A 15,167-nucleotide genomic window follows, 5' to 3' on the forward strand; every position below is an offset into this window, starting at 1 on the left:
TGCGGCTGTGACCCATGGAATGCTCCCCAGGAACCTGGAAGCATTTATTGTCTGGAAGAGAATCCAGGGCCCACTGTAGGCTGCCCTCCCTCCCCACCCCGCCTCGCTGCCTCCTCCCCAGGCGGCTAAAGGTGGATAGGGGCCCTGAGGAGCCCCTGGTGCTGCCTGGGGGTTAGTGCAGCCGGCCTTGATGAATACGACTGCTGAAAGCGCCTTCCTGGCTTCCTCCTTCCTGGGGATATGGTTACAGGGGGCCAGACTTCCTGCCCAGCCCGCTCGACTTCCAAGCGTGGATCTGCAGGCTCTCTAGGCTGACGACTCCGCAACTCCACCCCCTCACCCCAAGCAGGCCCAGCTCATTCAGAGCTCAGCTCAAATGTCACCTCCTCAGGGAGGCCCTCCCTGACCACCCTATAAGAACTAGCCCACTTACAGGCAGTCTCTGTCACTCTGTCGAATTTTCTTCATATCACTTCTCTCTCTCTACCTGGTGGGTTTCTATGTTTTCTTATAATAATGTTTATTTCTTCTCCACCTTCCCCCCAACCCCAAATGTGATCCCTGTTGAGGCAAGGGACTTTGTCTTGTTGGCTGTGGTGTTCTGGGGCCAGGAACTCTGCCTGGGACATAGTAGGTGCTCAATAAATAAAAGCAATGAATCAAACCTTTCCCTTTGGCCTCTGAGCTTGGTACTCAACCTTGAATTTCTGCTCTGAGCTGCTGTGTCTGAGTTTTAATCTCACTTTTTTGGTATAAAACTCCAGTTTCTAACGGTTTGTCAATTTTTTTGTCTTCTCAAAGAAACAGCTTTTAGTTGTACTAATCTTTACTACTGTTTTCCTTCATTTCTTTTTCATATATTTCTGCCGTGATCTTTATGATTTCTTTCCTTTTACTAAGTTTGGGGTTTTTCTGTTCTTTTTTCCAGTTGTTTTAGGTGTAAAGTTAGGTTGTCTATTCAATATTTTTCTTGTTTCTTGAGGTAGGATTGTATTGCTATAAACTTCCCTCTTAGAACTGCTTTTGCTGCATTCCATAGGTTTTGACTCATCATGATTTCATTGTCATTTGTTTCTAGGAATGTTTGTATTTCCTTTTTAATTTCTTCAGTAGCCTGTTCGTTATTTAGAAATGCATTGTTTAATCTCCATGTGTTTGTGTTTTTTACAGTTTTTTTTCCCCCCTGTAATTGACATCTAGTCTCATAGCATTGTGGTCAGAAAAGATGCTTGATGTGATTTCAATTTTCTTATTTACTGAAACTTGATTTGTGACCCAAGATGTGGTCCATCCTAGCAAAGCTCCACTTTCTGAAGTTCATGCTTCTGCCGGCACTGATTGTCTTAGCCTCTCATCTGGGAGCTCCCAGGTGACCTCTGACTGCACATCTCTGACCCCTCTTCTTTGCCCTCCTCTCTCCAGCCTCTGTTGTATGACAATAGGTAAGTCTCTTGCCTTTTCCTGAGCCAGCAGAATTCTTCAAACAACAGCTTTCATAGAAGCCCAGAATGAGAGATCTACCAGGGTGGAAGGCAGGAAGGGGGCCTGAGCCCTGAGTGCCTGGCTTTTGCTATCTGCCCTTCTGTTGTCCTCAGCACAGCTCTGCAGTCCCCTGCACCTTTGAAGGGCTTCCCTGGTGGCTCAGATGGTAAAGAACTTGCCTGCAATGTGGGAGACCCGGGTTCAATCCCTGGGACGGGAAGATCTCCTGGAGAAGGGAATGGCAACCCGCTCCAATATTCTTGCCTGGAGAATCCCATGGACAGAGGAGCCTGATGGGCTGCAGTCCATGGGGTTGCAAAGAGTCGGACACAACCGAGTGGCTCTGACTCACTCACTCACACCTTTGAAGAACCCTATAGTTTCAAACCCTGAGATGTGATGACTTTTCAGTCTCTTTTAGCTTCATAATTCTACAGTGCTGTTACTTAGATATATGTCTGGTCTCCACATTCACTGAGTCATTCATTTATTCATTCATCAAACATTAATCAGCCACAGTTGTTTGCCAGGCTTTGCTCTCATCTCTGTCCTCCAGTGTCCTATGTCCATCTTCTGGTTCCCTTCTCTCATTCAACAAGCAGTCCAGGAGCACATTTCACATGCCAGGGTCAAGAATCTCAGAGGATTTGGGCAGAGTGGCTACTGGCCAATACGGTACCTTTGTGTGACTTTGGAAAAGGCGCTCCCTTCTGGGAGGATGCGGCCTTGCTGGACTCCAGCTTGACAGCAGAAAGTACCCTTGAGTGAAGAAAAAGGTGACTATTTTCTCCTTGCAGACAAAGCCCCCATTTGGGCACCGGCTGGCTGGATTTCAGACACCTTGCACTGTGCACAGACTTCACGAATGGCTCCGTGGATGTGCTTGGTTTAATGCTCTTCTGTCACTGTTGTGAAGTTTTAAACAATTTTTGAACGAGGGGCCCACTGTTTCATTTTGCACTGGCTCCTGCAAATTATGTAGCTAGTCCTGATCCTTCACACAGTAGGATCCCACAGAATAGGGGGGAAAGGGCAGAGTAGTGAAAGAAGACACCAGAGGGGGAGGGAGCATGGGGCATCGATTGTCAGGGTGAGGGGCCTGGATGGTCCTCTGTGTGATTTGGTAAGGGTCCCCAACCTCCACCCTAACTAGAGCAGGTCAGTATAAATCTCTCCTCTGTACATGGGATGGGTGAAGAGCACTTAGGATTTTGTTAAAAAAAAAAAAGATGTTGCCTCTGCAGATATATTTGAGAGCCTCATCTACTAAGGGTAGAAAGCCAGAGAGGAGGTTAGAAGTACCTCTGCCAGCTTCTGGCTCTTATGAAGGGCTTGGACTCTCTATAGACGAGAAACCTGAGCCTCAGAGAGGAGCAGGTGTGGGTCACAGGCGGTATTAGAACCCAGGATTCCTGCCTCCTAGATCAGGGCTGTTTGACTCTGTACCTGAAGGAATTCAGGTTCATAGCCCGCTGGATGAGGCCCCAGGCCCATTTCCCCAGGTCTCCCCAGTGGGTCATCATCCCCAGCAGAGAGGTTCACTTCTTCCTCTGCTAGACAGACTTCCTGGAAAAAGACGGCCTCTGCTGCCACCTGGTGGCAACTCTGAGGTAGGGGCAGGGGCCACCTTGGCTCTGGAGCTAGCAGCAGTCCTGGTCTGTACAAGGGACCCTGTGTCATGGGGCAGGGTCAGCCCTGTTCTGTGGCATTAACCTCTTCGGGACTCTAGGATCTTTAATGCTGGAATTTGTCATTGTTGTTTAGTCTCTAAGTCGTGTCCGATTCTTTGTGACTCCATGGACTGTAGCCCTCCAGGCTTCTCTGTCCATGAAATTTCCCAGGCAAGAATACTGGAGCAGGTTGCCATTTCCTTTTCCAGGGGATCTTCCCCAGCCAGGGATCAAACCCTGATCTCCTACATTGCAGGCAGATTCTTTACTGACTGAGCCACCAGGGCTTGGTGCTGTGTGTGTATTAGTGGCTCAGTTGTGTCCAACTCTTTCGACCACATGAACTGTAGCCTACCAGGCTCCTCTGTCCATGAAATTCTCCAGGCAAGAATACTGGAGTGGGTTTCCATTCCCCTCTCCAGGGGATCTTCCCAACCCAGGGATCGAACCCCAGTCTCTTGCACTTGCAGACAGATTCTTTATGACTGAGCCACCAGGGCTTGGCTGCCAGCTCTCAAATCTCACCTGCTTCTCATTTGCCGACTGTGCACCCTTGATCAGGTGACTTAGTTCCCCAGTCTGTAAAACAGCCTCCACGATGACAGGACCTCCGTCAGAGGGCTACGGTGAGGAGTCAGTGGTCGAAGCTGCAGTAAGCTGGGGCCAATTACAAGGTCAGAGGGCACAGTCTGCACACGAGGCCGCCTCACTTCTGACACCAACAGCAAGTCTGGGCGGTGCCCTCAGGTCTGGTCATTCACTACAAAGACTCACACAACTCACCGAAAGCTCTGATACTCACAGTTGTGGTTTCTTACAGGGAAAGGATACCGACGGAGATCAACCAAAGGAAGAGATACACATGACAGCCACACGGGTCCCCCAGCCAGTAAGAACAGAGGCAGGACTCATGCTTCCTGGTGGAAGTGGCCCTTGTAGCCTCTTGAAACAAACTTACTTCCAGGGAAGGTGGTGGCAGCTGGTCCACCTGCAAGAGGCCCATCGGGCAGAGGAAGCAACTCGTGTCACGAGACCCCGAGATGGCAGGGCCAGCGGGGAGCTGGGGAAGCTGACTTCAGAGTCACACTGTCCCCAGGACCTTCCAAGATGCAGACTGCCTGGTGGGTGGGAGTGCATGAGGTCAGCTCAGTGAGCTCACCCCTGGGGACCTGGCCTGCCCTGAGGCACAGCAGGGCCTCAGATTCGCCCTCTGTTCCCCTCCTCCCCAGCTCTGTGGGGCCCAGGGTGGGGGTGGGGAGAGGGGTGCTGGGGAAAAGAGGAAGGAAGAGCCAGCCCAGGCAAAGGCAGAGGGAGGGAGGGGACCTGCCTTCCCAGGGCCTCTGGGAGGGAGCTAGACAGGCTCCGCTGTGGGTTCTGAGGACCAGGGCTCTCCTGGGGTTGCAACAGTTCAGGTGGGGAGAGAACCACCTGAACTGGGCCTCTTGTGCAGATGAGGCAGCTAGCGCCCAACCCGAGAACTCCACCCCAAGAGCTTGCTGAGGACGGAGCGGGAGTCTGAGGACCAGGAGCCCCAGCTTCTGCTCTGTGTCTTCGGGGCCCCCTGCTTCCCCCTCTGGGTCTCCGGATCTGTTCAGTGGAAAGGGCTGGGCCCTTTCTACAGAAAAGCAGGAAGCTGGGGCTTATGGGAGGGAGTGGAGGGTACTTGAGATCAGGTCAGCACCAGTCCTGGTGGCGCCTGTGCCTGTGCCTAGACTCTCACCCTGCCCCCGTTCTGCCCTGTCCCAGCTTCTCTCTGCCCACTACACAGACCACAGTCCTCTCTTCTTGCTATTTTCAGACAGCCTAGAATTCCGAGGAAGGCGGGCCGGCGCCTGCCCAGGAACTCAGAGGTGCTGAGAGAGCATCTCAGAGTAGTTACAGGTGCAGCCAGTCCCAGCCAAGGAGGAGAGAGCTGGGGCCTGCCTTCTGGGCTGGGGCAGGGCCGTCTCGCTGGCTGGCCGTGGCTTGGTTCCTGCTGGAGCCTGGGCTGACCAGGAGGCTGGAGGGGGTGTGTGTGGGGGGGTGGGGGCAGGGAGGAATATCCTCCTGGTGCTGGGCCTGCATGCTCACCCTTCCCCGGGACCAGGGTGGTTTGGGGGAGCTGTGCCTCAGTGGCTAGATTCTAGATTCGGTCTGGCTGAAACCCCCGCACTGACCCTCACAGGCTGCGGCTCTGTTGCTGGAGGCCAAAGCCCGGCTTCCTCCTTTCCCCTGGGCCCATGACGCCTTCTCTGCCGTGCTTTCAGAATTGTGCTTTTGTGCCAGGCTGGGTCCCGACCTCAAGAGATGGGAAAGGTCAGGGTCAGCGGTAAGTGACCCTCACCAGAGGGGCACTCAGGTTGCCTCTTGTCTGCTTTCTTCCCCACCCCACTCAGGGAATACACTTTGCTAAGAGTTAGACAGACAGACAGAGGCACCGCTCTGAGATGCTTTGGGAAAGGACAGAATTCTCTCAGTCCTGGAGACAGCTTCCAGGGTGGAGACAACTGTTCTCCCACCAGTCTGGCCTCCCTGCCTTCTTCCTGTAGGTTCAGAGTCTGGGGTCTCCAGCTCAGGAGGGCCTCGTTCTCACTCTGTTATCTCTGAATGATCTTAGGCTTTGCCCCTGCAGCCTCCAGGGCTCAGTTTCCCCATCCATAAAATGGGAAGATGGGCCGAAAGCCCCTTCTAGGTTCTAGGGTGCAGAGTTGTGCTTTCCTTCCTTCTGAGGGAAGCAGATTCAGCGCAGGCGCAGGTGACCTCAGGCCTGACTCAGCAGACGGAGAGGTTCCCAGGCAGTGCCTGGGTGACTGTGGGTTTCTCCATCAGAAAGAGGCAGAGGGGATGGAGGGAGAAGTTAGCTCCCCAGCCAGAGCATCGAACATGAAGCTGATTGTACCAGAAATAGAGACAGAGGAGGGTCAGCAAGAAGAAGATTAACCACATGAGAGAGTAAAAGAGGAAGAGCGTGTCCAAGATAGAGAAGAGGCAACAAGGCCACTCATACACAGAGATAATGACCAAGAGAGAGAAAGAGATACAAAGATGAGTGAGGACTGAGCCATAAGGCAGGGAAAGGAAGGCAGGGCCTTCCAGGAGTGGAAAGAGGGCCAGGTGGATGCGGCAGGGAAGCCAGTCGCAGAGCCTTCTGCTCCCTGCTGCTGCTGCTGCTGTTACTGCTAAGTCACTTCAGTCGTGTCCGACTCTGTGTGACCCCATAGACGGCAGCCCACCAGGCTCCCCTGTCCCTGGGATTCTCCAGGCAAGAACACTGGAGTGGGTTGCCATTTCCTTCTCCAGTGCATGAAAGTGAAGAGTGAAAGTGAAGTCATTCAGTCCTGTCCAACCCTCAGCGACCCCATGGACTGCAGCCTTCCAGGCTCCTCCATCCATGGGATTTTCCAGGCAGGAGTACTGGAGTGGGGTGCCATTGTAAAAAAACCCAGATCCTTTTGCCCCCAAGGTGCTCAGGTCTGGTGGTCCTGCTTCTGCCCATTAAATTTCCTCTGGGGCTGGGACCCTCCTGCCTGCCCAATCTAAATGTTCCCCAGACCCCACCTCCCTGGGGGTAGTGTGTGCAGAGATGAGAGGCCCCATAGGCTGAGGTCTCTGAGGCTTCGTGGCCTTGGGCTTTCATGAAAGGGTAAGGGCAAGTGCTGGAAAGTCAGAGATGAATGAAGGTTGTTATCAGTGAAGGGATGTGGTTAGTGTTGGGAGGAAAGAAAGGAGGTGGAAAATCCTAAAGAAATGTTCCCCATCTTCTTTTTAGGTCAGGTATTGACTCGGAGTCTCACTATTTGGGGAAGGATAGGGAGTCTGCCAAAGGGGCAGGATTGGGAAGCAAGTATTTAGTGTCTGGCAGAAGGAGGAAAAGCAAAACAAGAACAGAGCTGGGTAGGGATGGGTTCAGTTGAGCTGAATTGAGCTGGGTTGAGTGTATTAAGTTTGGTTTGGGTGGAATAGAGTTGTGTTATGTCATGCTGGGGTGGGTTGGTTGAACAAAATTTAGTTTGGTTGGATTGAATAGAGCCCGATTTGGCTGAGTGGCCCTGAGTTGAGCCAATGTTCCTTGAATGGAATTTAGTCGAGTTAAGCCGAGTTGGGTTGTGTGAAGATGGGTTGCTTGCGGCTGAGTGGAGCAGAGTTTGGTTGCATTGGGCAGGGCCAGATTTGGGTGGGTTGGGTGGAAAGAAGTTGAGTTGGGTGGACGAGTTGAATTTAGGAGAACTGAGGTGGGTTGAGCTGAAATAGGTTGGGTTGGTCTGGATAAGAAAGTTGAAGAGTTCAAGTGGACAGGAATAAGGAGGAGTCTAGATCCAGCATAATCTACGTTGTGCTGCAGGGAAAGGAGGCAGACTGAGATACCAGCAAGGACAGACCTGCTGAGGGCAGGGGGCTGAGGTGTGGCCATCCCAGTGTTTCTCCGTCTTTCTACCGCTCTACACTTCCACTGTTGTGGGGGCTCACTAGGCTGTGACTTAAATCTTGGCCTGGGAAGAGGGGACTCTCATTGCGTGAATGTGTGTGCGTCCCCAGGAATACCGCATCCTCTGCCTTCTACTCCTCTGAGGCTCACCCATCGTCTGAGAGCTCCCTAAAAGTGAAGTCTTCAGCAGACTGTCTGGAGGTTTGCCAAGATGCCATCTCATGAGGGTTTGTAGGATGGATGCAGTGCAACTGAAAGGAATCTCAGAGCAGGGAGTCTAGCCCTGTGTGCTGGGTCCCAGGTGCCCTGGAGACACCTAGTTCTTGTCCTAAGGGCTTAGGCTTGGGGGCTCTGAGGCGTCTCCAGAGCCAGGGCTTCTCTCCTCAGAGTGGGGGCCTGTGGGCAGATGGCTGGCCAGTCCGCACTCACCGCTCAGCTCTTTCTTGTGGTCCTGTGGTCCTGGCCGCAGGGCTGGGTGTCCTCAATCCCCAACCCCTTGGTGACTCACATACACATGTGCACACGCGTGTGCACACACACATATACACACACCCCACAGAGCAAGGGAAGCCCCGTGAGAGAGCCCTAGGTAGGATGGATGAGAAATTGGTTCCTTATTGCCAGGGAATCAGGATGGCCCCTCCCTGTCCAGGCCCTTGGAAGAGCCCTCACGCATCATTCGTGGCATCAAAATGCCACGTATTTGCAGGGGATGGAAAACTCAGAGAAGCCAGAGTTTGAAATTCTGGAGCTGCAGTTAACAACTGGGAGACTCTAGCCAAATCACCCCAACTCTTGAGCGAGGTTTTTCATCTGTAAAATGTGCATAACCTTCCTTTATAGGGTAAGGGAGATAATCAAATGAGATAACAAATATGCAAATGTTTGCACATTGTATACTCCTGATTGTGTGTGTGCGTATAAGCAGTAGTCATTCATTCATTGATACATTTATTGGGTTCATTTATTTAAGAAACACTGATTACAGAGCTTAAATGTCAGGCAATGACCTAAGCATTTTATGAGAATTAACTTATTGAATCCTCATAACATCCGTATAAAGATGGTGCTGGTGTTCTCCCCATCTTACACATGAGGAAACCGAGGCACAGAAGGGTTAAGTAACTGGCTTAACACCATACGGCTAGGAAGTGGTAGAGCTGGGTTTCACACCTACTCTTATTTGACTCCAGAATATTTCATTCATTCATTCATTCATTCATCAGACGTTTACTAAGTACTTTCTCTGTGTCCGGTCCTGAGGCGACAGAAAAGCCGCAGGCTTGGTCAGTGTGGTGTTATGGTTCTCAGCCAGAGGCAGATGTAATCTCCTGGAGGGAGAGGGGAGGTTAGAAATGCATTGAACAATTTTTGGTTGTTGCCGTGACTGAGCTTACTATTAGCCAGCTAAACTTCCTGCCCTGTGTGGGGGAAAAATCCTACACAAAAGGTCAATACTGCCCCATTGAGAAACCACTCAAGAAAACAGTACTGGCTTTGGAGTCATTCCTGACCTGGATTAAGTCCCAGTGCTGCGATTCCAAGACTTTGTGACTTCGACCGAAGTTGCTTCATCTCTGTGAGCCTCAACTCTGGCAAACATGTCTGCGAAGTGCCCAGATGTATCTGGCATGCTCTGGTTGTTCAGCAAACACAAACATCCTTTCCTGCTCAAGAACACACCAGGAAGTACTGAGGAGAAGCAGCTTTGGATTCCAGCATCCCATCCATATCCTTTTCCCGCCCACTCTGGGCGGCTCTGAAGCCTGCCAGGCTCCAGAAAGGCAGGGGACTTTCCATCCTCATAACCTTTCCTTCTTCTCTCCATCCAGGCTCATGGCCAAAGGCAAGAGAGCCTCTCTTCCTACCAGCTCTGAGGTTTCAGGTAAAAGCCACTTACTGATCTGAGCCTTGGCTTCCTCGTTTGGCAGATGGGGAAGTGGAATGCTGGTGGAGATCAGTTGCCTCTGCCTGTCCTGCATCCCTTCCCTCTTTTGTACTCAGTTTTCTTCTGGGGAGCGTCCCTCTCTCCTTCTCAGTTCACATGGGCACCTGCTTTAGGACTGGCCAGTAAGAATCAGGGCATCCCATCCTCCTGCCCACGGCATTTGGTCTTCAGGGATGGGCATGTGAGCTCAGCTGGAGCAATGAGAGGTATCCAGGAAAGACTTCCTCTTTTCATTTGGGATTGGGTCACTAGGACTGTGTAAGCCTGGAGCTGCCCCAGAGCTTGGAGAGCATCTGCCTGAGGGTGAAGTCAACTAGAGGGGGGAAAAATAGATTAGAAAGAGAGAGAGAAAGAGAGAGAGATGGAGACAGTGATATACAGAGAGAGAGGAGAAACTTGACACATGGATGCAGCCATACCTGTCCCCAGTTTTTCAGTTGGGGAACCAATACTTCTTCTTTTGCCAAAATCAGTTGGAGTTGAGTGTGGGTCACTTGTCATAGAAATAATCCTGATTTATTCAGGGGCTAAGCCATCTATGTCAAAAGGTTTATGTGTGAATCAAAAGAGAAGATGATGTAACTGAAAATGTTTTTCTAAACTGCATGTGTCGGAATGACCATGAGTTATTAACCAAGGTGCTGAAGCAGGAACACACATTCCACACCAGTGATGAGTCAGTCCTGAAGAGTTGTTTGGAAGCGTGAATTCTTGCTCCCTGCATTTTCGACTTATCGGAGGCAGACCTTCGGAGGAAGAGGTGTCTTTGCACTGGGGTACTACTTTCATAGATGACTTGTTCCCAGGTTGGTCATTTTACGCGAAGCTGTAGGACACAGAGGAAAGAGACCCGGCCTGTTTGGGCAAGCCCTTGCCTTGCTCTGAGCCTCTGAGTCTGACACCGAGCTGGGCTGGATTGGACCTTCTCTTAGGCAGCTCCGGGCTCTGACCGGCTGTGGTTCTGAAATTCTCTGACCCTCTCCTGGGACAAGCAAGGTCTTCTCACCTCTGGAGTCAGCAGCACACAGCTGTTCCTGGGTTCTCTGGAGAAGTCACACATCAGAAACCACAACCCACACAGCAAAGAGACTCCTCTGAATCTGGCAGACACAGCGGGGCCAATCTCCATTTCCAACTCGGGGTCCCTTCCTGCCTGATCCCCCAAACTCAAGTTCCCCATCTCCTTTGCCGGCAAGTGAGGTTATGTGGCACAGATCTGGGGAAGAAGGTGCTGGTGGAACTCAGCTGGAACTCAGACTGGAGGACACAACACATTCTGAAAGTGATGGGACAGAAAGATGGAAAGAGCCTGGCCTTCTGATGGCATTCCCCAGCAGCCAAGAGGCCTGGGTGACTTCACATCTACACCAGAAGATTCCAGAAGAATCCTTTTTTTTTTTTTTTAATTTGTTTGTTTAAGCTTCTATGTTTGGGGCTTTGCTGTAGGTACCCAAATGCATTCCTAGTACCCTAGGTGAGCACCTGCCTGCAACCATTCTTTCTTAAATTGTTTCTGGCGTCCAGAACAAGCTTTCTTCACATGCAGGACCACACTGATTGAATCAAACTAATAATTGTTAATTATTAATTAATATTAATTATTTCATACCAATACTAATATTGCTGAAGCTCCAATACTTTGGCCACCTGATGCAAAGAGCCGACTCATTGGAAAAGACCCTGATGCTGGGAAAGAGTGAGGGCAGGAGGAGAAGGGGACGACAGAGGATGAGACGGTTGGATGGCATCACCGACTCAGTGGACATGGGTTTGAGCAAACACTGGGAGATGGTGAAGGACAGGGAAGTCTGCCCTGCGGCAGTCCATGGGATCGCAAAGAGTTACACACGACTGAGTGACTGAACAGTAACGAATGACAACAACAATAATAATTCAGCCAGTAACGATCATTTACCAAGTATCTCTCAAGTGCAAGGGATGAGCTGAGCAGTCTTATCTTCACAGTGCTCCCAGGAAATAGGTGCTGTTACGGCCCTTATTTCCAGATGAGGAAACCAAGCCTCAGAAATGACACATGACTGGCTGCAATATTGAATATGGAAGCCGGATTCCATATCCAGTGCCGCCTGACTCTGAGACCCCATTTTCCTCCTTCAGCATGTCTAATTCAACAGGCTTAGTTATTTATTTTTAAAATATTTTCTTGAACCATTGTGGTTCAAATGTGGACCATTTTTAAAAAGTCTCTATTGAGTTTGTTCCAATATGGCTTCTGTTTTATGTTTTGGCTTTTTGGTGGTGAAGTATGTGCGGTCCCAGCTCCCCAACTGGGGTTTGAACCTGCACCCCCTGCATTGGAAGGTGAAGTCTTAACCACTGGACCACCAGGGATGGTTATTTAGTAAGTTGGGAAATTGAGGTCTAGGAGGGAGAGGAGTGACTTGCCCAGGAACCGCACCTTCTGGGCCTCCACTCCAGGGCTCTTTCTACGATATCCTGCTGCTCAGCTGAGACTTGACGGCCAGGTCAAGGGCTGGGCCCGTGAGAGCTACTGAAGGTGCTGAGCAGTTAGGAGAGCATTTCACTACCACAGCAGGATCATGGAACCTGCTCCTCCTTCTTCAGTTCTGATGGAGAAGGAGGGGGATGCAGAGACTGACACTTTGCAGCTCAGCAACCTCTGGAGCATTTATTGTACCTTCACAAGACAACGGCTTTTCCCCAGCCCCTCCAGCTCTTCCATCACAGGTGGTTGGGCCCCCAGATCCCAGGAGCTGATGTCTGATCCTCGAAGATTACTCATCAGGTGGCGCCGGCTGCCTAGTAGTGAGGTCCGTAGGACAGGGGACTCTGCAGTGGAAACTCCCCAGAGGAGCCTAAGAACTCTCCACTCACCAACCTCCTGCCTGTTTATCTGCCTTCTTGGCCCTGCCTTGGCCTGGATGTGGATGTTTGTTTTAAAGAGTCAGGACTCGGGATCCAAGAGAGCCAGGGACGGGGTGCAGCAGGGAGTTACCTTGTCAGCTTGACAACACATAGACCAGGGGGGCTTCAGTTCCAGCTCTGCCACCTACTAGTCCGTGGCCTTTAGCGGCCAGTTTTCCTGTTTATGAACATGGGGACAAGTAGAGAATCCATCTTAGGGAGATGTTATAATTATGAAGGAGACGTTACACCAAAACCCCTTAGCATGCCTGCCATACTGCACGATCGAGGGAAATCTTTGCATCTCGGTTTCCTCTTTTGCATCATGGGGATAATGCTATTTTCCTCTCGGAGTGGCTGTGAGAATTTGGATGAGAGGAATGTAAAAACATTTTGTGATTCTCAGTTCTTAGCTTTTTGGCTGGACTCGGCTGCTTAAATTGGACTGCCTAGCCTCCCCCTGCCTCTGTGCCATCCAATTTCTGTCTCCTTTTAACTGACTCCAAACACTGGGTGGAACTGAGTCTTGAAACCTAACCCCTACTAGTTGTGCAACCTTGGGTAAGCCATGTCAGCTTTCTGGGCCTCAGTTTCTTTCCCTGTAAAATGAAGGTCATCGTTTTTCTGTAGGGCTGTTGGGAAATTGACACATGATAGCGCATGTGAAATATGTGGTACTCTGCCTGGCCCGCAGGAGGGACTTGAAATATTAACAATCATTATTATTACCACTGATGCCCAACCCCAGGCTGGCACTGAGCAGTTAAAGAGGAGGCAGAGAGTTTTGCATGAAACCCTCCTGCTCAGGTAGGGAACGTTAGGGAGAGCAGATAATGAATTCCTGCAGGTAATGAAGGTTCCTGCTGGAGGCTGGTCATGCCTATAATATTTCTCAGAATCACGCACATCATCGTGTTTTGTCTTCACAATAACTCTTTGTTGTTCAGTTACTGAGTTGTGTCTGACTCTGTGACCTCATTGACTGTAGCACGCCAGGCTTTCCTGTCCTTCACTATCTCCTACAGTTTACTCAAATTCATGTCCATTGAGTCAGCGATGCTATCTAACCATCTCATGCTCTGTCGCCCTCTTCTCCTCCTCCCTTCAATCTTTCCCAGCATCAGGGTCTTTTCCAATGAGTTGGCTCTTTGCATCAGGTGGCCAAAGTATTGGAGCTTCAGCATCAGTCCTTCCAATGAATATTCAGGGTTGACTTTCTTTAGGACGGATTGGTTTGATCTCCTTGCAGTCCAAGGGGCTCTCAAGGGTCTTCCAGCACCACAATTCAAAAGCATCAATTCTTTGATGGTCAACCTTCTTTATGGTCCAACTCTCACATCCATACATGACTACTGGAAAAACCATAGCTTTGACTATATGGACCTTTGTTGGCAAAGTGACATCTCTGCTTTTTAATATGGCCAGGCTGTCTAGGTTTGTTTTTCCTTCCAAGGAGCAAGAGTCTTGTAAGGTACAATAACTCTTACAAGAATGGAATTATGAACTCCATTTTACAGATGGGGAAACTGATGCCCAAGAAGGGCAGTTGGCTGCCTCAGGTCACCCTGAAAGCTCATGAGGAACGGGGAGGGGAATCTGAAGAGATGTTGGGTTGATTCCAGAGCTTTCCCACCTGACTGAGAAGCTGACTCCGGAGGTGGGGCTGGGCGGGGCTGGGCCCCTGAGTGATTCAGGTAAGAGTCAGCTCTGGATTTCCAAATAGTGGGTGGGACCCATCTGGGCTGAGACCCCTGCAGGAGCTTTAAAATCCAGGTGGTCACTAGGGATTCCAGTAGAGTCTCCAGAAAGAGTGTGTGATCGGGGTGGAGCCTGGGGTAGGGCTAAGCAGAGGGAAACCCCACCTCATGTCCGAGGTGGGGAATAGGGAAAGAGGTCCTTCACCTGAGCTGGGAGGGTCTCAGGGTCTGGGGTGGAGCTAGGCCTGTGAGGCTGTTGAGGGTGCCTGCCGTGGGCTCAGCTGGGAGAGTCAGAGAAACTGAGGCAGAGTACTGACACTTCCGGTCGTTGTCACAGCAGATGGATGGGGTGGCAGTCACCTCAATGAGGCTAGCCCTGGACCCTTACTCATTCACAGAAGGTCCATATTTTTTCACAGATTCAACCACTCAGACACTCATTCATTTCTTTATTCCATAAACCTGCGTTGGTGGACGCCTTCTCTGTCCCAGATCCTGTGTTTAGCCCTGGGGATATGAGCATGACCAAGATGCCCGCAGCCTAATAAGGGACAGGAAGGGACCACACGAGCCAGCGTGCTGCCTGCTCTGACCAGAGGCGGCCCTGGAGAGTCCTCAGAGGACAGAAAGAGGGGGAGGTGTGTCAGAAGACACTTTCCTGGGGACACAGAGCCGGTCCTTGCACAGTGAACAGACGTTCACCGTCGTGAGGGTTAAGGAAACCCCCTAGATGTGGAGGTTACACATCTGGAGTAAAAGACCTATGGCCTTTCCAGGGTTGGGGTGAGGACTGCCGGGGACATCCCCTTCCCCCACCCTGCATCTAGCTGCCTGCAGGCTCTGCTACAGACATCCATCAAACACAGCGAGTCCAGATTTGAATGTGAATGCCACCTACCAGAGCCTGCTCCCCAGCCCTGGTTCCCTCCCTGGGTGTTATCACCAGCATCATGCCAGGAACCTATGTATTCTCCCTCACATCTCTTTCCCTGAAGCTCCGGTGCCAATCAATCACCGTGCTCTTGCCGCCTTCTCTCTCGTCTTCCTCGCCCCCACACCCCCTTTCGGTGTGGTCCTAT

This window comes from Bubalus bubalis, chromosome 12 (assembly GCF_019923935.1).
Source record: "Bubalus bubalis isolate 160015118507 breed Murrah chromosome 12, NDDB_SH_1, whole genome shotgun sequence".
NCBI classification, from domain to species: Eukaryota; Metazoa; Chordata; class Mammalia; order Artiodactyla; family Bovidae; genus Bubalus; species Bubalus bubalis.